Raw genomic sequence first — 22,456 nt, forward strand, 5'->3', positions numbered from 1 at the left:
GGCTCAGGATCCACGGGTGGAGACAGTTTTTCTTCCCCACCAATCAGGAGTAGGCAGAAGAACGGCAGGTTTCTGAGCCAGGGACGAGGTCAAAGAGAGGATCTGAGAGGGAACTAACCCCTCGGGCTTCCTCCAGAGTGAATAAAAGCCTGTGTGCTGAGCACACGGGTGGCTTTTGGTGAGGGACAATGATGACAATGGGGCTTGTGAAGAGCTGGTATAGCTGACCAGTGGGGCAGAGCAGTTGCCCCAGAAGTGTCCAGAGGATGCCTCCAAACAGTGAGCAGCAAGCGGCTGCACCCCAGCCCCAGTGTGGAGGGAGCTGCAATGTCAGTGTGCAGATTGGTGCATGGAGTCTCTGAGACCAGACAGGACCCTAGCAGTTGCATGAGCCAGTGTGGTTTCCCAACCCTGCATGAGGCTGGAGCTGGGCCATCAGTGCACAGATCAGTGCACAGGGCCATATTGCTGATGGGACACCGTGGCTGTATGAGGCAGTGTAGGTCCCCATTCCTGCCCGAGGCAGGAGCCCCTTTGATTTACAGGGTGATATACAGGGCTGAGAGTGGGCTGACAGGCCCCAGTGGCTGCACAGGGCAGTAGCTGCACAGGGCAGCTTGGGCCTTCCTGCCACGTGTGGTCACCAGAGAGACAACCACCCCAGTGAGGGAGGACACCCCACCTCAAACCAGTGTACAAGTACCCTCTGACATCCTGTGAATTGGAACAGGGGTACCTTCCGCATACCACCTGGGTCATAGTGTTGCCCTAAGGGGTCAGGCCAAAGCTCAGGATCTCAATATTGTGATGTTAGACAAGAGGGTGTGGTGTACAATTGCACATGCACACATAAAAATCAATTAAGCACACATACACTCACTAGGTTCATACAACCTACACCCCTACACCACTACTAGATACACACACATTCAAAATAACCAGTTTAGGTTCATGCACACCTATCACCAGTTTAAGCCCATACATGCTACACACACCAAATTCAGACAGAATCATTTACCAGTTACCAACACCTCCACATCCAATACACATACATAGATTACTAATTCATATACCACACAACACAATGATATCTATATATGTATATATATGTGTATTCACTAATTCACACACATACCACCCACCTACACATACACAGGTGAGTTTGTAAGCTGGGTGTTGTGATGTGTATGTATGTATGTACGTGCTTGATGTACCTGGGATACCTGGGGAAATGTTAAGGTAAGAAAGTAGAAGTGTAGGGAGTTGAAGTTTCTGGGAGTGAAAGTCACTGGGACCAGGATTAGAACTGGTAGACTAGAGGGGCCTGGGCTGAAGAACTGAGGCTCGGGGGTAACTTCAAGTTAATTGATCTTTAGACAACGCCCAACGCCTGCAGAATAGGGAAGCATGCCGGCACAGAGGCGGGGGAGCTTAAAAGGTAGGTGGGGAGAGGGGAAAATGGGACTAAGGGAAAGTGTGGGTGTTAAAGAAGGTCTCTGGGTGTGGGGAGCCAGAGGATGGCTCCAGGGCAGCTAGAGAAGCTGCAGGGAGTGAGGGTAGGTTCTGGGAGCTGGAGAAAACTGCAAGACAGCCACAAGGAGCTGGAAAGCTGGGGGGGACGTGCTACAGAAGGTGCGGGAGAAGCCTGAAAACAGAGAGACGGACAGCAGAAAATCACAGGAAAAGCAGCAGGAGAGACTGAAAGGTGGCAGGGTAGTGGGAAAGCAGAGAAAGGCAGCAGAAAGTCACAGGGAAAACACAGTAGATGGCATGGGAGGCTGAAAGGCAGTAGGGACAGCAAGAAAGCAAGGAGAGGCTGAGAGGTGGCAGAAAAGGGGAGACGGAATAGGGAGGAGATTGGGAAACTAGCGGGGGGGGGGCTGGAGCTGAGAGAGAGAGAGAAAATGAGGCTGTAATTTAAGATAGGGAAGAGACTGGGATTCAGTAAAACACGACCCAACTCGGGGTTGCAAATGACAGTGGTTTTGTTTAACAGGGGAGATGGTGACACAATGTCTTATTGGTTCCCTTGCGTGCACACACACACACACACACACACACACACACACCCACACACACACACACACACACAATGGCAGCAGGGGTTAGAGAGGCTTGGTGCAGGGGCTGAAGTCCCCTGAAGTCCAGGAGGAGAGAGAGAGACAAAGAGAGAGAGTCCAAATTGTAGGAGAAGGTGTGCAGGTAATATCTACCTATCCAGGGTGGACAGGGGTCCTTGTCCAGTAGGTGTCCAGAGGGGGGTCACTGTCAGGGCCTCTGGGTGGATAGGTGGTGTGGCATGGTGCTGGTCCAGATGGAGAGGGCATAGGGATGGAAATGGCGTTCCCACTGGGTCTGTCTTCACTGCCCCTTTTTATAGGGGCAGCCCTTGTGTGACCCTAATGACAGGAGGCATGCCCAGGCAAGGGTCAGCCCCTGGTGTACTGAGCATGTGTGCTCCATGCAGGGATGTGCAGTTTTGAGTGCCTGTGATGGTGGGGTACAATGGTAGAGTTGTTGGTTCTGCAGGGTCTTTTGTCTTTCAAATGCTGGGTTCTTGTCTCTGTTCTTGAGTGAGGTCCATGGTTCCTGGATGAATCAATGCAAGGTGATGGCCCAGTCATTATAGGCCATTCAGTAGAGGCCTGCTACCATTGTATTTCAATCATTCCCAATCACTCTCATTCATCCAGGAATCAATTTACATGGGAGGGGTACAATGAATCATATTATTGCAACACAGGATGCCCAAGCAGAGGACACAAGATGGAGGCTTGACACATAAAATGGAAATTTGACATGACTTTGTTTCACTTACAAACACAGGCCTAAACCATACAATATCCATATAAAACAATAAAAATCAATACAAAAATGATAATAATACAATACACAACAGTAAGAATCAATACAAACCTAATAATTATACAATATAAAGCAGCGGATATCCAAAACCAAAAACTTGCTACCAAAATAAAAATGTTAAAGCTTATCCTAAGTCTGAGCTCACTTATACTTATCTATAGGGAATAGAGAGGGAGAGAAAAAGTCAGAAATGGTTGGGGAAGGGGAGGGAATGCATTTTAAAATGAATAAAAAAAGAAAAACTGAGGGTTTTGCTACAATAGCAGTATAGCATAACATGCTTCCCTTATGCTTCTGCAAATTTCTGAGTTACCAAACTTGCCTGGAAATCAGACCTCAGAAAAATAGGACCCTTTCAAAAAAATAAGCATTTGTAAAAATTGAAAAATGAAGCACTGAACTATTTATGAATAAAAGATATATATATATATGAGTTTTATTGGAAGATCATTTAGAAAATGTTAATCTGTTCTACAAATACATCATTTAAACATAATTTTACAAAGTCTAGACATATCATTAGCTCTCTCTTACCAGAAATCCAGAAAAAGGTGTGGGCACGATGTTCCTTTAACTTGATTTTTCATGTCCTGCTGCCAAATCCTGTGGGTTTTCTGTTTGTTTTTTTTCCTGACTGCTGAAAGGGTGGGATATTAGATCTCTTTTGAGACTAATATTAATGTCATCCTTCCCTTGTAAGAATTAGATTACTATTCTAAATGTTTTCAATTTAACATTTTTTGAAAAGTAAATGGCCAGAATTATCACAAACAAAAAGAATTCTTATGAAAAATGACATGGCATTTGCACATTATTGAAGATACTATTTGATATTTTTAGGTATCCATCACTCAGTCTTCCAAAGCTCATTTTTCAATGCTTAGCAAAAATTATTGGGAACGTTATAGTTTTGTCAAATATTTAAATGCTAAGGGTATTTTTTTCATGGAAGTAAGAAGTATTCAGGGAAGCACACAGAGAAGCCCTGTGAATAGAGCTCAGAAAGTGATCTCTTGGGTCAGGCTAAAAAACCCTCAGCTTTATTTCAAAGTAAAACTTTGATAGATCCAGACTCAAACCTTCCATGGTAGTTTAAAATGCATACCTATACAATCTAGACAAATCTGCCTGTACATTCACCTTTTGGTTTTCCTACTCCTACCTTCAGAAGTATATGTATTAAAGCAAGCACACATTTTCTAAGTGATAATCCTGAGAACTAAAATTATCCTTATTCACAGATTTTTGCCATCCTGTTTTCGTGTTAATGACTTAAGAAGTGACAGTTAGTGATTATGGTCTGTTTTCTTAGAGTGAGAGTCTCTTTACCTATTTGGAAGGTAGAGTGGAGTGCTGTCACTGTCACAGTAATGTCATCTTTAAATTTTGACACAGTAGCTGAATGAAACCATGTATCATTCATTGCTTCTAAATCTTTTGTCTCATCTGAGAGCAAAAGTGCTGAAATACCATAATACTTTTCTTTCCAAAAAATAGCAAATTACAATATTAAATAATAGATTTTCAAAACAATATTGTAGATTTGAGATATGGGTATTTTAGGTATGTGTGAAGTTTTCTGGGTGTTCATCCAAAATAGAACTTACAAACTTCAGTTTTTTTACAGAGTTTAAGACAAAAGACCATTATTTAGAGTCAGACCTCTTCAAAATTTGACTCTATTACCCTATCTTAAGCCCAATAATTTTCGTTAGACCAAAGCATTTCAGTCTTTATGAAACTAAACTCTTTGTTTGATTTACATGCCACCCTGCCCAAGAGAAGCCCAGGACAGCTTACAATAAGAGAACAGAATAGCTTATGAAACAGGAGAATAAACAAAAGAACAAAGTGACTAGAATATCTCTACCTAGCTTTATTTGATAAATGCTTGCTGAAATAAGAAGATCTTCCAAAAGATGTCCAGACTTGGGCACTGGCAAGCCACAAACAGGAGGGAGTTCTAGAACTGTGGAGAGACTACTGAGAAAGACTTCCAATACTTTTTCTGAAGTAGAATTGGTGCATTAATGGTACTTGCAGGAGGTTGCTTTTGGCCAATCTTGAGCATTGAGATGGGGTATGAAGGAGAAAGCAGTCCCTTTCATATGTGGAGTCCGGACATTTTAGAGCCTTATAGGCCAAAGCTAGCACCTTGAACTGAGCCTGCAAAGTGATTGGGAGCCACCTGTATGCTACAGTCAGGGAATCAAAATTTAGGATTACCTTATTTCTAGTTTCAAAAAAGAGGACACCTGTTGGGGAGACACCTCACTCCCAATCAACACCCCTCCGGCCCTGCCAGTGCCCTTCACTCCCAACCTGCATCCCCCCATCCATGCTGCTGCCCCTCATTCCTGATCCACAGTCCTTTACCACCCCAGGCTATGATGCAGCTCCTCAGTCCCAGCCATAAACCCCCCCCAATCCCTGCTGCTGACCCTCCCTCCTGACCCACAGACCTCTGTCTCTGGTGGTGCCCCTCAATCTCAACCCACTGTCCCTCACTCCCAGTCCATGTGGGTGTCCCTCACTCCTGATTCACAGCCCCTGCTCCCTCATCCCTGCTGGAGGGGGTTCCCAACTGGACCAGAGCACAGCAACTCTGATTTGTGTGGGAGGCAGTGGAGCAAGTCATGCCCCTGTGGCACCCAGCACTGCACCAGGTGTCCCCATGTCCCCCTAGGACAGAGTCTCTTGGCTGGCCCAGGCCTGCAAGCAAGGGCATCAACCCTAGTGTTGCTGGCCCAGCCACAGAACTCCCCACTGCCTCAGAGGCCTCCCCCCCACCCCATCTCCTCCCGACACTGGAGGGGAAGTTGCCTGCCCCATATTTTTAAATAGAGCAGCTATTTGGACCCACTCTAATTAAAACACTGGCAGTGTCTTGTGTATTCAGTGTCCCAGGTTGCAAAATAGCAGTGGAGGTGCTTTAACAAAGCTCATTCAGATGAGTTTTAATTTAAGTGTTCCTGCCACCATTTTGAAATGTGGAACACTGAATACACAAGACACTGCAGCACACTGGAGTGTTCTAATTAGAGTGCTCCAGGAGACTCAATTAATCGAGACTGCTCCAACGCATTCTAATCAGAACAAGTCATAGCACATGTAAAAGTGTCCTCAGGTTATATTTGGTCAATTGAACAACAGAGGAAATAAATCCTTTCCGTCCCTGTAGGTGATAGAATAAAACAGTCCAGTGAGAGATTTGGTTCTAGCAAATACAGAACTACACGTGTTATGAGTAACCAGAAGGCAATGCAGAACTGCTTTTTTTTCCTCCATGTCCCAAAAGGAAAATAAATTAAGTGAGGAATTCATAGATTCACAAACCTGAATACCAGAAATGACCACCACAACTATGCACATTAGCATGTGCAGATGAGAGAATTTCTCCCAGAGGCTGGGTTAAAGCATGCTCTTGAAAGAAACAAAATATTCACTTTAAAGACTGAAAGTCAATACACCACCTTCCCTGGTAAATTGCTTCTAGAGTTAATTACTCCCGCTGCTAACAAATAGCATATTAATTTAGGGTAAACTTCTGTAAATTCAGCCTAAAGCCGTTGAGTATCATTGTTTCTTTGTCAGCAATATTGAAAAGCTACCCCCCACTATCATCAGATATATATTCAGTGTGTAAGCATATAGATAAAGCAATCAAGCCTAATTGCAGCCTTTTCTTCAATAAGCCAAATAAGCCAAATAAGCTCCTTTTATGTTTTAGCCCCTAGATCATTTTTAGCCCTCCTTTGAATGCCTACATTCACCTTGAAGCATGGATACCAAAATTGGGTGCGTCATATTTACTACTCTTCACCACTTCCATCTACAAGGTATGATCATTTACCTACTTCTACTTGATATTTCTCTTCTTCTACATCTAAAGTCTGATCACATCAACTACTCTTGCTACACCATGGCTTCGAGTACTCATGCTGCAATAGTTTTTTACAATTTTTTCTTCATTTTTCTTTATTCTTTTTATTCCTAGTTACTGCTCTCAAAGCTGGAATGTCCCACCTTGTTGGTGTAGCCTGCTTATTCTCATTCTCAGGTTTATTGTCTTTCAGTAGCTATATTAAAATGATTTTTTTCTAGATTTAATCAGCAATTCAGATCAACAGAACCTTATCATCATTATTTACTTCCCCACTAATATTTGTGGCTGCATATAAGCATTTCAGCTAGAAGTTTGCCCCCTAACCTAAGATAAATCTAAGGTAGAGGGAGGGCTGGACAAAATGGAAGGTTTCAGGGGATTTGGAGGGGATAGTGAAGTCTTTGGGGGATTAGGGGAATCAGGGGGGCTAGTAGGTCCACAGTGGTGTTGATGGAGTCCAGGAGGGTTTGTCAGAATTGGGGGACCTAGTGGGATCCATGGGGTGGGAGGGAGATTGCGGGTTAGTGGGCCTGCCAAGGAGGTTGGCAAGACTAGGGGGACTTGAAAAATTGGAGAGACTTCCTGATACCACCAGACCTCCCCCTCCAGTGCTGCCAAACTGACCCCTTCCTCCAAACTGCTCTCAGGTCTGGTTTTATCAGTGTTAACCAGCGCTGGAAGCCTGAAGTAAATTGGGGTGGTAGAGAGGTGGATGAATTATGGGATTTAGCACCTTCATGGGTGGTGGGGGTTTGTGGGATCAGGAGGGCTCTCTGCCTCCCTGGGACCAAGGGCTATTTGTAGCTCCCTGACCCCCTCCACCACCAGACAAACAACCGCCCCCCCAGCAAACCAATCCCCTATCCTGCCTTCCCACTTTACTACTTCCATTGGCTCCCAGCACTGGTGAATGTTAGTAAAACTGGCACTAGGACTAGCTTGGAATATTGTATGGGGAGGGGTTGGCAGACTTGATTGGGGGCGCTGGCTGGTCTGTGGGAGGTAGCAGGGGGTCTCCATCTGGAGGTGGGGAAAAGTGCTGGGGATGGGCTAAAAAAAAGCCTGGTGGTAGAGAGGGGGTGCTGGGAAAAGCACAGCTGGGGCCAATGCATGTTTTTCTTCCAGCCCCAGGGCTGCATTGTGATTCATGTACACAAGTTCAGTTAGATGAGTCTAGCTGTACCCAGTCTTGCTTGGTGCACCTCTGAGGTACATTTAAATTAGATCAGTTTGACTATTTTGGGGGACCAAACTAACCTTCCTGGAATTTCTGCAAAGTTTGCATTTGGATCAGCCTAACTAGGCAGCTAAGAGAAGGTCCACACGTGGGTGAACCAAGTTAGATCAGGTGGCCATATTTAACAAAATGTAACCTCCCCAAATGTCTGTATGTACCCTGTAATTCAGATCAGTAGTAATCTGTCCTCATTATTTGCTTCCTTACTAATCTGTGTCAACCTTTTGTGGGCTCAGTCAGCATTAGTTACAGGATAAGGGACTAAGTCTCATTTTAGGGCACATTTTCTGGCTTAAGAGAAATTATGGTCTTGTGGTATAAGTGATGGGGTTGGGCTTGGAAATTCTGTATTTTAGTAACATATTTTCCATAGGCTTTCTGCATGAGTTTAGGTAGCTCATTGAAATTCACTGGGCTTCAGTTCTTCATTTATGTTTTACTATCTATAACTTTTGTAGACTACAGACAGTCTGCCTTATAGAGATGTTGTGCAGATAAATGAATTGATTTGTGTGTGTGTATATGTGTTCATCTGTTACCATGATGAAATGTATGTCCTTAGGCTCCACAATGTACTTAAATGAGTAGAATTAGCCATGTGAATATTTCCATAAAAGGCAGTAACACTGGTCACATAGGTAAATCAGAGTAAAAGTTTAAGTTCCTTGTTTGAGTGAAAGTCTAAATTGCCAAGGTGTAAAGAGCAAGTTTTTCACCCTGGGAAAAATTTTCCCCATGACTGGAGGGGGAAGGGGTGGGAATCAGTCTTACCTACCCGAGGTCCTCTCTGGCAGGTACTGGTGCCTAGTGGTCTGCTCAGCTTTTGTTCTTGCTGCAATGCAGTCATATAAAATCTCTGCACCCAGCTTCTGCTACTAGGGCTATAGCATGGCATGGTGTCATCGACTCCTCAGGGACCTTTCATACTGTCACCCCCTCTGAGTGGGCACCCAGGTATGGTGGTCTGCTCACTTACCTCTTGTTACATTATTGTACAAATCTCTACAAATCTAGATTGTCTGCATAATGACTCAGGATACTGGTGAGTTAAGATTAGTGGTGCTCTTTTTGAATAACCTATATTTTTTTTTTTAGGGTGTGAGACACAAAAAAGCATTCCCTTTATTAGGTTTTGCAGTCTAAACCTGCTATCGGGGAAGTACAGTAGCTTTTCAGAGGAACCAGTGAAAAACTCACTTCAAAACTTGTTTATCATCTGTACAGTTAAAAGAACACAATCAAATAAAGAAATAAAAAAGAATCAAATGAGATTTATAGGAAACTGAAAATAATATTTAGGTCTACACAGCAAAGAACATCATGTTACTAGGAAGAAGAATGGAAGTGTTTTCTTCCTATATGTAGGAATATGCAAATGTGTGTGCGAGCATGTGCATGCGCGCGCACGCGCGCGCGCACACACACACACACACACACACACACACACACAGAGTCCAGAAGATGAATTCAATAATTCAGAACTAACCAGTGAGCAAAAATGTATCCAGGCAGGAGGCTCTTTCATTATAGTTATCAGGCTGCAAAGATCATCACTTTCATTCAAATAAGAAACAGTTTGACTTAAATTGCAAATTCTTTCAGAACAGAAATTCTGCATGATTTGTACCCAGAAACCTCAAACCTTAATTTTTTTTTAATAATAATCAATAATTCCTCTCCAATAATGTCAATATTAACTATCATCTATACAATACTGTATAAAGTCCTGGATATCAAAAACCACAAGACCCTGGAGTCTATGTTCCTGGGACAATCAAATTGACCATGAACCATACAATTGCCATAGAATTTCTTAGCAGCCAGTAGGAAGCCTGCCAATTGTTTTTCAAGGTTTCCAAAACCCAAGATGTTTGAAAGCATATGTTTTGGGTTCAATGAATTAACACTTTTTACTGAAGCTGTTTTGTCATAAGATTTTTCATGAGCCTTTATTTTTAGACCAGAATGAAAAAAGATGGCAAAAGTTTCTGTTAGGTAATTTTTCTTAGAAAATGTGGTCAAAATCATTATCCATGAGAATAATTCAGATTTCATAACCCTCTCTCTCCTCATACGCACCTGTACACTTCTGACTTATATACAGAACAGTTCCTTCTGCCTTATACCAGTGCTAGCTGGTTCAGAGGCATACCCTGAACATCTTCTAAAGATGATTGTAAATATGTCTTTCTGTTAGGCAAATCAACACAGGGAACTTAGTATGTGCAGGTACAAGCATTTCAGTGTTTCTCTAGAGAGTATGAGACACTAGTCTTTGCTGTGGCACTTGATCATAGTCTTAGAAGACAGCACTTGAAGGCATTTTGATGGAACTGAATCCTTATTAGAGCTACAGAACATTTGATCTAAAAAATAAACAAACAAACAAACAAAAAATTTCTAAACAAAAAAATAGAATAAAAAATACAAATAAATAGGAACACAGGCAATACAAAAAAATAGGAACAAAGAAAATAGGCTGCAGTAAATGAAGAGAGAGAGGCCTCATTAAATTTATTTTAAAAGAACTCTTTTCTTATAAACTCTTGAGATGGTCCTGTATGCTTTCTCTAGATAGCCCAATTTTACAACCCGTTAGCTGACTCAGCAAAAGCCAGGAAACATTAGATTAGACTGTACTCCCAAATTCCCACTGCTGGATCCTATTAAAAGAAGATACTAGGAAATTTTGCAAATCATCTAGCCATAAAAGATGAGATTTTTTTTCTTTTGTTTTTTTTAAAGAATATAGTTATCTGCCTCCTAACAAAATTGTGGGTGGGGCAGGAAGAAGGCAACAAAAAGTTATAGTCTAAAGTTATACTTAATGAAAATTGCAATTGCTTCCTGTGGCGGGGCACTGTGGGTGCCTGCTACTTTAACACCTGAGCCAAGCAGCCAGCAGGTGCTTGATTGAGGCAGCCATTTTAGATCCCTGGCTGCCTATATAAACAGCTCAGTTCCCTGTTGGCTGGGAAGGCAGCAATACTGTCTGGTTGTGAGGCTTTGTATATCATCCTGGAGGTAAAGGCAGGAGCTGAAGGGGATGGTTAGGAGGCTTCTGGTCCTGGGCATGACCTAACCTGAACCCTGCTGGGAATGGGTGGCCTGGTGGGGCTGTCAGTGGCGTGGGAGCCCCCAGGAAATGCCAGGCCAGTTATCACCCCAGTGAAAGGCAGGTAGGGGCACCTTAACACTAGCCCTCACCTTTGGGTGGGTTAAGTAACACCAGAGGTAGTTTGGGGCCAGGCACGGCTGTGGCCACCTAAGCCCTGTGTGGGGAACAAGATCCCAAGAGATCCTAAGGAGGGAGAGAGGGGCCAGGCATGGCTACAGCCTCCTGAGCCCACTGGGGAGCAAAGCCCCATGCCTCCAAGTGAGGGGGCAGTGTGGAGCCCCAGTGAGGGGGGCAGAAATAAGGACACCAGTAAAAGGATAGCCCCAGGTGAGGGGAACAGAGGTGTGGAGCCCTAAGTGAAGGGATGGGAACACCGTGGTGAGGGGTGGCCTCAGAAAGGGGTGGAGATGAAGAGCCCCAGTGGGAAGGGAAGGAAAACCAGAGGGCTGAGTGCCCAGTATGTTTGCATATATAGTTGCCCCCAGAAGGGGCTAGAGCAAGCTTAGACCCGGTCAGGTAATTGGCTGGCCACTACCCTGGTGAGGGTTGCGGGATAGGCCCAAAAGATGGTACGTCTGCCATCCAAGGGATGGACTAGCTAAGCCTATGGCCTAAGGGGCCCACTCCAAGAGGAAGCAAGGCAGTATAAGTTGTTGACGTGAGAAAGAGACCCTGTGAGAGAGGGTGGAATATGAGACGCCCTAGTCAGAGGAAGGTGGTATGAATGTTTGTGTGACTGAGGCCTGACGGCACAGCCTAGGCTTGCTCTGACTGTAGGCCGGGAGCACTATAACTTCTGGATGCCATCTGTGAGGCATGGACTGTGGTGTAGGGGAGGTACAGAGCTGCACATAGTGCCCCCTGGCATCAGGGCATAAAATGGGCAGCCTCCCACCTTAATTATCATCATATTAGTTAACAACAAGGCATGGCAGGTGAGTCAGGTGGGTGGTGTGCCCAAAGGCAAATGAGGAACCTAGCACTGTGGCTAGGTGGGGAGCCCACTTTGCCACACTCCCAAATTTTGTGAATACTGAATTTTGAAATTTTTTAGTTTTGACCATATTTGTATGCATTGTGGACTGGACCAAATGTATATATATATATATATATATATATATATATATATATATGCAAAGACGTGTGAATATTCACATATTTCAAATTTGAAATTTGCATACAAATATAAATGCATGTGTGTATTTCTATACAGACAGTCCTTGGACTTATGACACAATTGGTTCCTGAAAACTGCGTCTTAAGTCGAAACATTGTAACTTGGAACCAATTTCCTCATAAGAAACAATGTTATAAATGGGGGATTGGTTCCTGAACCAAGGCCCAATACCCTGTTTTCACCAAAAATACCCCAGAATTTTGTACTCGATCAATTACAGATGAGTAATATATCTACATTAATGTATTTATATTGTAAATAGCAATCATATTGATTTGGAAGGACTTATTTGAGGTGACTTTGCTGGACTTTTTGAAAGGCTCTTGGTTGGACTTTTTGAAGGGTTCTTGGCTGGAGTCTTCTCAGGGGTCTTGGCTGCAGGGTTTTCTGGAGTCTTGTCTGCTTTCTTAAAGAAAGTGTCCAAGGAAGTTTGGACAGATTTCCTCCAGGGAGATAAGCGATGCAGCAAACTTATTTGCTGGCATCGCATCTCATCTGATCAAGCATTGTGAGTCGAAACTGACATCATAAAGTTGAAACAGTGTGTCAATTTATAAACGTTGTAAGTGCGAAATGTTGTAACTTGAAACATTGGAAGTCAAGGACTGTGTGTATATCTATAGCTATATCTATATATATTTTCAAAGCAGAAGTGCTAGATCATGTTCAGAAGTGCTTTCTAATAGGGGAAGGGAAATAGTGCCATGTGACTTTATCTAATGAATAAGATCAAGAAACAGACCAACTTTTAAATATAAGCTATCAAATACTGCTAATTAATTCTTGTTCGTTATTGATATAGGAGAAAAATCTAAACTAATTAATTAGTAAAAATAAATTAAAAGGACAACTTTCATGTTACTATTATTAAAAACAAACAACCCCAAAAGCTGCTTGTGGATAACTTTCAAACAAAACAAAAAGGTTATTGTCACTTATTCATTTGGACCTATGATTAGTTCCACTTAATTTTGTATGGCCATAGAGCAGGAGACCTATGGATTTGATTGCATAACACTCAACAATCTAATCTTATGGAGCCCCCAAAAATGAGCCAAAAATGGGTGCCTTGACTGAGGTCTCTATAGAGACGTAAATAGTTGGGCCAATTTTTCATGTATGCTAAGCATTCAGCATCTCCCAAGACGGTCATTAGGATTGCTGGGATATGAACTTGTTTAAAAATAAACTCAGTATTATAGATGTGCAACAGTAAAGGCTTTGTTCTAGGAATTGTGCCTTACTGCCCTCTTGTGTGATTGGGGGCAAGTACATTTAGGTTGGGATGCCTAAAACTTAGGCACCCAATTCCAGGAATGGAATTCATAAACCAGAGCTATTCTTTTCTGCAGAGTAGGATTCTTGGATGCTTAGGAATGGGTTTCACAATATTGAGTGTGCTGAGTGGGTGTGTATGTAAGCCTGTAAACACGAAGCCTGAAAAGAAGACTTGTTTCTTGAAACCCATCTTTCTTCTAGACAGTTAGCTTTCACCATACAGCTTCGAGTTAGGTGCCTACATGATACTGGGATTCACAGCCTTAAAGCCACACCTGCAGTTAAGTGGCCAAATCATCATTGAGAGTGATGATGGTGCCCACCTTTTGCATAATAACCTAGTTGTTAGAATGCTCAACCAGGTCTTCAATGTTCTGATGCAGTGTTTTAAATACTTTCCTATTGTGCAAAAGAGGCACTTTGGTACCACCATGATCATCCATGTTTCTGAATGAAAGGCAGTATTCAGGAAGTATTCAGTTCTGTTACTCAGTGTGAGATACATTCCAAACATGCTTACTGAATCAGGTTTGCCATAGGTCTTAGGTATGGGGAAGATCTGGTTTGTGTATCCTAAGCAAGCTGAAGTAGCACTTTGTTACCTAGGTTCTCAACTCAGGTGAGATGGTGGCACTTCTGGATGTTTGCAGTAGCTGAATTTTACGTGTGAGTCATTTTTTTGAAAGAAAAAAATATGGAGTCTTGGGCAGCTAAGGATAGCCAATGTTTCTCTAAATCACTACTGTGAACTTCATCCATGTATATTCTACATGGATTCCATTCTAGGCACCTATGTTTCTTTGTGAATCTCACTCTTCATTTCTGTTTCAGCTCCCTAGCTGTGAAGTGAAGATGATAGTACTTCCCTACTTGGGGGCGGGGGGGTTGTAAGAATAAGTACGTTGAGATTGTGAAGTGTTGACAAAAGCTATATATGTACAATAAATATGCTAGTATAGATGTAAAAGCCAACCTTGAGGCATTACACTTAAAACCTTGGCCTTGGATTTTAGTGTGAACATTGCATTTTCATATAACAAAATGTCAAAACCTATTATTTCATAAATGATTATTTATTTCTCCATACCCTTATTCATTAAAATGGCAGCATATTTCTTTCAATCTTCAGTGAGTTTAATAGTTCCATCAAGTTTGTATTGAAAACACCAGTAAACAGAAATACAACAAAAAATAAAGGAGGAAATGGAACCATGAAGGAAAAGATGAAAACAATCAGAAAAGAGTGTAGTTTCTCTCTTGCATATCTGCAGTTTGTTACCCACTGTTTTCTCTTGCTATAATTCTGAGTCTTCTGTTAGTCATCAAGGTACCTTTTTCCCTGCCATAGTCTTACAAGTTGTTTCAGCCTTTTAAAAAAATGTATTATTTGATGTATTTTCCTGTTGGGGAAGCTGTTGCAAGCTGACAATAGTCTTTGCTTTTGGTCTTCGTTTCTCCACCTAGTGTCATTTACTGAGATAGAACTTTTTAAGTACAAGCTAGTTTATTTAATCTCTTTTTTTTAATTAAGATGATGATATTGCCACCACAGTGATTAAGACCATGACTACCTTGCCAGCTCTGACTTGGTGCTACAAAGCTGGCAAGTAGGGGCATGGCTAGGAGCTATCTATTCTGCCTGTGGCTTTCAGACTTCCAGGCTGTCCAGTAGCTCTGTGCTCACTTGCAACTACCCTGAGTGGCCTTATGGAAAACACCTCTCTTCTCACTTACCTATCCCCTCCCCCGCATGACACTCCTCTCCCTGCCATAGCTCCCCATTCACCCATACTTCCTTGGCTATCCCAGAGTCTCTATCAGTCTAGGGATTTCATAGACATTAGGGCTGGAAGGGACCTCAGAAGATCATTGAGTCTAGGCCCCCCCACCTGAAGAGCAGGAAGTCAGCAGGGGTCATAGGATCCCAGCAAAATAAGTATCCAATTTTTTCTTGAAGGTGTTCAGTGTAGGTGCTTGAACCACCTCTGATGGCAAGCTGTTCCAGACCTTGGGGGCTCAGACAGTAAAGAAATTCTTCCTTATGTCCAGCCTGAAACAGTCTTGCAGTAGTTTATAACTGTTCAACCTCGTCATCCCTTGGGGTGCTCTGGTGAACAAACGTTCCCCAAGATACTGGTGGTCACCCCTGATAAACTTATAGGTGGTCATCAGATCACCCCTGAGCCTGTGTTTTCCAGGCTAAAGAGCCCCATAGCTCTCAGCCTGTTGTCATAAGGTCTATTTTCCTGACCTCTGATCATGCGTGTGGCTCTTCTCTGGACTCTCTCAAGCTTCTCCACATCATTTTTGAATTGTGGAGCCCAAAACTGGATGCAGTACTCCAGCTGTGGCCTCACCAAGGCTGAGTACAAGGGGAGAATGACATCCCAGGATTTGCTTGAGACGCATGCATGGACACAAGCCAGTATTTTGGTTGCTTTACTAGCCACAGCATCGCATTGAAGGCTCATGTTCATCTTGTGGTCAATCATGACCCCCAAGTCTCTTCTGTAGTGCTAGCCAGCGTAGCACTGCTAAGCCTATAAGGATGCTGCAGGTTTTTCCTCTCAAGGTAGAGAACCTTGCATTTTTCGGTGTTAAACACCATCAGGTTCTCATCCGTCCATTTGCTAAGCCTGTCCAGGTCAGCCTGAATCACCCTCCTGTCTCCAGGTTTGGATGCTTTCCCCAAAGTTTCCTGTCATAGGCCAATTTGGCCAGTCCGCTTCTGACTCTGATGTCCACATTATTAATGAACATGCTGAAAAACATGGGTCCAAGGACAGAGCCCTGAGGGATCCTACTGGTCACAGGACACCATGACGATTGACTTCCATCAATTACCATCCTCTGGGTCCGACCACAGAGCCAATTCCCCAGCCAGCAGATTGTGGTGGACTCAAGGCCACAATTGGCTAGTTTCACCAAGAGGTGATCATGGGATACCAGATCAAAGGCTTTTTTGAAGTCAAAATATATGACATGAATCTCTTCTCCCTTATCCAGGTGATAGGTCACCTGGTCGTAGAAGGAAATGAGATTGGTCAAGCAAGACCTACCCGCAACAAGCCCTTACTGGCTATCCCTCAGGATGTTGGTGTCAGCCAGTCCATTAAGGATGGCCTCTTTAATAATCTTTTCTAAGACCTTCCCCAGGATAGAGGTCAGGCTGATGGGCCTATAGTTTGCTGGATCCACTTTCCTCCCTTTCTTCAAGATAGGCACCACATTGACCTTCTTCCAGTCTTTGGGCACTACACCAGAGCACCAGGAGTTCTCAAAGACCTGTGCCAGAAGCTGGGCTATGATGCTCACCAGCTCCTTGAGTACCCTGGGGTGTAAATTGTCAGGGCCTGCTGACTTGAAGGTATCCAGCCTCTCAAGGTATTCCTTCAAGAGGTCTGCATTGATGGAGGGCAGGGAATCTCCCTCACCCGGACCTCACTGTCCCATAATGAGCATGGGCCTCCCATGGGACTGATGAAAGACCGATGCAAAGTACCCATTTAATAGGTTGGCTTTTTCCGGGGCGTCAGTTGTCCCATTTGGTTTAGCAGGGGTCCAATGTTGCCCTCGCTTTTCCTCTGGCTCCCCACATATATCTGAAAAAGAACTTTTTATTGTCCTTGATACTCAAAGCTAGTTGGAGTTCAGTTGCAGCCTTGGCTTTCCTGGTTTGCTCCCTGCAGGACTGGACCAGTGCAGAATATTCCTCCTTGGAGGTGAATCCCATCCTCCATTGTAGGACTTTCTTTTTAGCCTTAGGAGGTCTGCTAGTTCCCTGGAGAGCCAGGGGGGGCTACTGTGCCCTCTTGCTGCCTTTCCTCCGAGATGGAATAGCTTGTGCATTGAGGATTGCTCCCTTGAGGAGCAACCACTCTTCCTGAACTTCCCTCCCCCTGGAGTTGTGGTCACTTAGGGCCTCACTGACAAGCCTCCGGAGCTTGTCAAAATCAGCTTTCCTGAAGTCAAGGACTTCAGTGTTGCTGGCTGACTTGCCAGCTTTACGGCCGATGGTGAAGGTGATCAACTCATGGTCACTTGTGGGGAATGAGCTTTTAACCTTTTTTAATAAGTGTACCCCGGCAGCCAGATGTGGAGTGTCTGTGTGTGGGGGCTCAGATGTAGAGCAGGGGGTGGTGCGAAGCTGGATGCAGAGCAGGGGGGTGGCATGGGGTGGTTCCTTCCATGTCCAGCTGGCTGGGCAGTGCCTGTGCAGCCCACAGAGGGGCACTGCTGCCCTCATTACCCCCCGCCCTTCACAGGCCTGCTTCTGGGAGGCACCAGCATGGGGTGGTGGGTGGTGGCGCTCCATCCCTGCCCACCCACATGTATCCCCTAGGGCCTTCCCAAGTACCCCTGGGGGTACATGTACCCCTGGTTGACAACCTCTGGTCTAGGGCATACCGTTCTGGATGATAGATCATCCATGGGCAGGGGGGCAGGAGGGAGTTGGGAACTGTGTATCCTAGGATATTGGAGGACACCAAATTGCTGATATTAGTCCCATGGAACAAACTGATATTACTGCAATACAAATTGCCTAGCACCAGCTAGAGATAATCCTTGCCTAACAAGGCATAACTTTGAGATGCTTAGAGGGAACTGAACTCATTTTTCTTGCCCTGATGCCCAAACACTCCTATCTTAACACTGTTTAATATATGGGAAAGTTAGCATCTAACAGCATCCTGTCCTGCCCAGGACTGCTATGGAGACACATACCTTGCCTGTTCAAACCTGTTCAGCATGTGCCAAGTCCTGTTTATGAGGCTATCTAGTTAGCAACCATGAACATGGACCAAGAAATTCATGAGAGGTGCACAGGGCCACTCTTTTGCTGGAGGACTACAAATTGCTCATTTTATCTTCATGGAGCAGACTGAATCTACACTGACATGAGCTAGGTAGTAGGGGTATATGAAATGGGCCTGTGAAAGTGCTGTATCTAACCTAATGAAGTATTCTTTTCTCTCTTTTCTCAGATTGATCTGTCTGGAATAATAATGGTATTTTCCAACTCTTTCCTGCCATGTCTTGATTAGTATATGATGTTATTAGTTGGGAGGTGTTATCTGTTATCTACTGCAGTAAAAATCTGGCAATCTATAGGGGGGAAGGGGATCTTCTGGAGTTATCCTCTTGTTGTTGTTGTTGTAATTCTAGTGTAGGGTAACTAATGCTAATCCTCAAAGTGAAATCACAGTCTTACTTAATTTAGATTAACAATGTTCTTTATACATACTCAAGCTTACATCCATAATCAACTTGCTGTTTACAAGATTGTCGTTACTTCTTTATATCAATTAAGTACTAATATCAACTTAAACAGAATCCAACTCGGATATGATTTTTATTTAACAGCTGCACTGCTTACCTAACACTCTTATTCAGTATGGTTTATATTCCACCATGTTTTAGGGTTTGGTTTTGTTTTTTGTTAATTAATTAATTATTTTTTTATTCATCTCTGGGTGTGGTCTCTCTTTCTGAGAACTTGCAGCATCTTCTACCAGTCTCAGTGGTCTATCCCTTAATTTTTTTAGAGCCCGATTGGCTCACAACAAAGTCTAACAATAAACAATAACAAAATCCATTGTCCCAGTATCATAAATGAGATCTGAGTTCCTCCGCCCCTTTTTTTTTCTTGTGGAGTATTACCTTTCCAAGGTATCTCGCTGGTGATTCACAGTTTAATTAACTCTGCTTCACTTCTTCACTCTCCACAAGCCTGATCCTCTGGGTTGTTTTTTTTACTCTGCCTTCTTCCTGAGCTTTCCCTGCTCTCTTCTGGTGTCCATTTTCCCGGGCCCCGCCCCTCTCTCTCTCGGGTTGCTGAATCTTCACAGAACAGCATTAGCCCTGTTTCTTCACAGGGCCATATTCAATTTGGATTCAGATTTGGCCCGAATCAGGGATTGTGATGTGATTCATTGATTTGGATCACCATCCCCAATTCAATTCGGCCAAATCCAAATCTGAAGATTTGATGCTGAATCAGAAAATCAGTGATTCAGCCATAGACACAGTTTTAAATTGTTTGTTTTTTTTTCCCTTGCATCAAGGTATCAGGCACAGTTTGTGAACACTGTGATGCTGGGATGGAGGGAGCATCCCACAGGACTGCAGACCTTCCTCCCCTCCCCTCCCCTCCCCGCATGCTCAGTGGTGAACATTTGCCATGGAGTGCATGGTGGGGGAGGGCTGTGCCTCTCTGGCTCAGCGATCAGCTGTGGGGGGGGACCCTGAGTCTCCCCCGCCAGACCTAGGAGGCACCAGTTACCAAGCCGGAAGGATGCGGGGTGGTGGGGGGGGGGGTGCCCTCGCATGCTCCGTGGTGAACTGGAAGTGGACCATAAGTGCTTCTGGTCCACTTCTGGGTTTGCTGCTGAGCTTGCTGGGGAGCTGCCCACACTCCTGTGAGATGCTCCATCTTTCCCACCATCACAGCACTGAGTCCCCTGTACCTTGAGGTATGTAGAAAAAACATTTAAAGCTGTCTCTATGTCTGAATCACCAAATCTTTCCAAATCTCTCTGGATTGATTTGGAGGGTTCCAATTCAATTTGGAGAGATTAAAGCATCTTCTGATTTAATTCAGATTCAGAGGTTTGGCCATGAATCAGGCTGAATCTCTGCCAAATCAAATCAGGGACTGAAGCTTCGCACAGCCCTACTAGGTAGCAGGGCCCAGAGTTAACTGGCACCTGAAGTGGCATAATTTGGAGATGCTCGGAGAGCACTTAGCACAAGTTTACAAGCTTCAACATGCAGACACTCACATTTTAAGTGCCCTTTGTATGGTCTAGGTACAATATGTAACTTAAGCCTAAGAGTTCTTGTTGTCCACACCCCATTGTGCAAGATGCATATAAACAGAGAAGAAAGAGAATCCTGAAAAATGTTTATATTAAGAAGGTCCTCAACCCATTTGCCACCTATTTTTCTGGTCCAGTAAAAAAAATAGGTATCACTAATCAAAAACAACAGTTTTGTTCTAGCTACTACAAAATTATAATAATAGAAAATAATTGAATAGAAAATGGTAGAAGTATTCAAAATTGCAAGGTTGCATGTTCTCTCTTTTGCACTACCTTTTTATATCTAAATTCAAACAGGGACAATGTATATATTTGCTTTTCAAAATGTTTATATAATATATTGTGTTTAACTTCTTTGATTTTATTATATCATCACTAGTTTACACACAAAGACATTTTGTGGATATAAAATCAAACAATTTTTAACTCCTCCTTTTCCAGCTTCTACTTTGATGTTTGGGGTTTTTCTTTCTTTTTGAGGATAAAGGTATAGCGATAATGCATCTTTTTTGATGGAACCTTTCCCCAGCTAAATATGCACTTTTTCACAAAATTTAAAACTATTTTTGTTAAAAACATGTCAACTTTTTACCCAAATCAGAAAAAAACAGGGAAAATGGAACTCATATCATCCTGTTATGTAATTTTTTGGCACAAAATATTTGAATTTTGTTTGGGGAAAATACTTCTTTTTTATTTCTCTTTCAACTTATATTTGTTTATGAATTGATCCAAAATTAAAATATTACACTGCTCTTCTGGGGAGACTCATTAAATCTGGAGGTTTTGTTCCAATTCAAATCAATAGACTTGTTTTCTCTAACCAGCTCTAGTTACCTTGATGAATTCTGAGAGGGCTTCTGTTTTCCCCAGTTCAGCCACAAGCAAATACCACACCTTGCAAGTACCCTTTTCCTCTCAACCTTATCCATGCTTTGATCATGCTTCTGAGACCCTTCTAATCACTTTCTGTTTCTCCACATTCTTACAAACAGCCTTTCCATCTCAGATTGTGTCAGTCTCTACCTTACTGCTTCTGCTTCTCCCCCCACCCGCTCTGCTCTTTTCTCACATCATATGTATCCTTCTTTCCTTGTATCATTAAGTGAATATATGCGCTCATCACCACTTATATAAAGGTCCATTCCATGGCACCTCACTAAATTTCTAACAAGAAATGATATAACATTGGCATGCATTGACTTAGCTGCCTTGGGTACTTTTAATGTGCCCATCCCCTTGGTATTTAGATGATGATTATTATGCATTATTATTGTAGGCAATTGATATTCTTTCCCTTGAACATTTCTCAAAAGACTAATCTCCACTCAGGAAAAGCTCCAGTTACTTTTTCATTTTATTTGTGTTAAAGGCAGGTAATCTCTCTCTAAATTCTCCATAAATTATTTCTCTTCTGTTCTATTCAAAACAATGTATATTGTCATATTTTAAAGCAGCAATGGGGAAGAATGAGAGTTATACAATACAAAGGCTCTCTCTTTTAGAAAAAAAGGAGTTCAATTAGAAACCAATATGACTTTCCATCAGTAAAAAGGCAGGGAAATTGCTGCAATTAAAACCTCATGAATTTTGGTTAATAAACCCACCTTGATGTATATTCTACTGTGATGTCAGATCCTTAAAACTAAAAAGTATTATTGAGCTAATAGATTGACATAAGCATAAGCACAAGTATTCCATGGCAGAGATGCCACACTTATGTGGGGAGTGGACAAACTACAGTTTTTGAAACAGCTGAAACAAACATGTTATAAAAATGGTTTAATTTATTTTAGTTGAAAAAACAAACAAACACGTTCAGGAAATTCAAAGTATTTTGAGGAATTTAGATGTAAGCTTTGTAAGACAAACTTGGCAGGTACAACTTCATGCTTGTAATTAATCCATACTTAATAATTAATAACAATTAATTACAGGTGTAAATGGCCAGATGTAGGAGTCTAATTATCCAATTACCTGATCTGAAGACAGATTTGGCTAATTAGAAAAGTAATTCTATCATATTCAACTGTGATTAATTATTGGAACAAAATGTTATCATGGGTTTAATTTG

At 42.8% G+C, this 22,456-nt stretch overlaps 1 long non-coding RNA gene across 1 annotated transcript in view; it reads left to right on the forward strand.

The window, feature by feature from the left end:
• Positions 1–6,654: 6,654 nt before the first annotated feature.
• LOC102385602 overlaps positions 6,655–22,456 on the forward strand; it is a 77,535-nt gene continuing 61,733 nt past the window's right edge. Inside the window, exon 1 of the long non-coding RNA XR_323972.1 lies at positions 6,655–6,704. This is a non-coding gene — a long non-coding RNA (uncharacterized LOC102385602). The remainder of the gene's footprint in view (positions 6,705–22,456) is intronic.

The sequence above is a fragment of the Alligator sinensis genome, unplaced genomic scaffold (assembly GCF_000455745.1).
Source record: "Alligator sinensis unplaced genomic scaffold, ASM45574v1 scaffold236_1, whole genome shotgun sequence".
Classification (NCBI taxonomy): Eukaryota; Metazoa; Chordata; order Crocodylia; family Alligatoridae; genus Alligator; species Alligator sinensis.